This window comes from Suricata suricatta, chromosome 3, assembly GCF_006229205.1.
Source record: "Suricata suricatta isolate VVHF042 chromosome 3, meerkat_22Aug2017_6uvM2_HiC, whole genome shotgun sequence".
Lineage (NCBI taxonomy): Eukaryota > Metazoa > Chordata > Mammalia > Carnivora > Herpestidae > Suricata > Suricata suricatta.
Window position 1 is genome coordinate 138,812,064 of NC_043702.1, and position 1,547 is coordinate 138,813,610.

Genomic DNA, 1,547 nt, shown 5'->3' on the forward strand with positions numbered 1-1,547 from the left:
CAACTGCTGGATTTGATCTAAGTGGCCAGATGCCTTCTTCTCTATGACGACCTAATTCTCGGGTGCCCCTCCCCTGCTACTTATAATCATGTCGCCTTCAGGCCCATCAAATGACTGAAATCCAACCAGGGACAAGCTGCAGACTCTTTCTCATAGGCTGGACTGTTCTGCTTCTGTGTAAATCAGTGGGTGTAAATAGATACATGGAGCGGAGGCTGTTGCCTAACTGCTCTTATCAAAGGCATCTCCTGCTCCGACAGTGCACCTGGGTTCATTAAACTATGTAGATTTTACTCTGCAGACAAAGAGGATCCAATCAAGTTTTTATACAGTCTATTAGTATGCAAATTGCACTATACTAATTAATAATTAGTATCCATAATATACAAAGAGCTCTCAGAAACTGATATGAGGGGCACCTGGGTGGCTCATTTAAGTGTCCGATTCCTGATTTCGGCTCCTGATTTCCTTCTCTCATGGTCCATGAGTTTGAGCCCCACATTGGGCACCACATTGACAGTGCAAAGCCTGCTTGGGATTCTCTCTCTCCCTCTCTCTCACCCCCTCCCCTGCTCACACACTCTTAAAATAAATAAATAAACTTAAAAAAGAAACTGATTTGAAAAGACAAACCCAATCAAGATGGGTAAATAATATGAATGCAATTCATAGAAGAAAAAATTCAAATGTCCAAAAAATATATTTATAGATGCTAATTAAAATTAAGGTAGTAACGCAATAGCACTTTATACCCTCTGGACTGCTAAAAATTAAGAACAGTGATAACACCTACTACTGGTGAAAACGAAGAGGAAACAGATGCTCATACATTGCTGGATGAAATGTGAATTGCTGCAAAATTTTGGCAATCAGGGAAAGACTATAACATTTGAATATGGCCTTCAACCCAGCAATCTTACTGCTGGGAATCTAGTCTATAGAAATAGATTATGGTACAAAGGATACATGTACAAAGGTTTTTTGCTGTGTTGTTTATGGTTGGCAAAACACTGAAAAGGAAGTGAGTGTCTACCATTAGGGGAATGATTGAATATATTACAGCATGCACATGCCATGGGGAGTAATATAGCCATTTAAAAAGTATAGGCTACATCTATACTCAGTGACTGGAGGGATTTCTACTAAATGTAATTAAGTAGGAAGAGCTGTATGCAACAGTGTATATGTCCTCTGATCCAATTGTGCTGCTAATAGCAAAACAAAAACCCTAACATCTCTTGTGTGTTAGTGTGTATGTGGGCATGTGTGTGTGTGCATGTACATTTCTCCTGCACTGTCTTGCAGATAGGAGTGGCCAAGGAGGTACAATGAGAGTTTTGGACTGTTTGCTGAAGCTCTTTCTTGCTATTGGTCTTCCCCTTTTCCTTCCTTTCCTTCCTTCCTTCCTTCCTTCCTTCCTTCCTTCCTTCCTTCCTTCCTTCCTTCCTTCCTTCCCTCCCTCCCTCCCTCCCTCCCTTCCTTTCTTCCTTTCCTTTCCTTTCTTCCTGCCTACAGATTTACTTAACACAAAACCATCTCTTCCACCT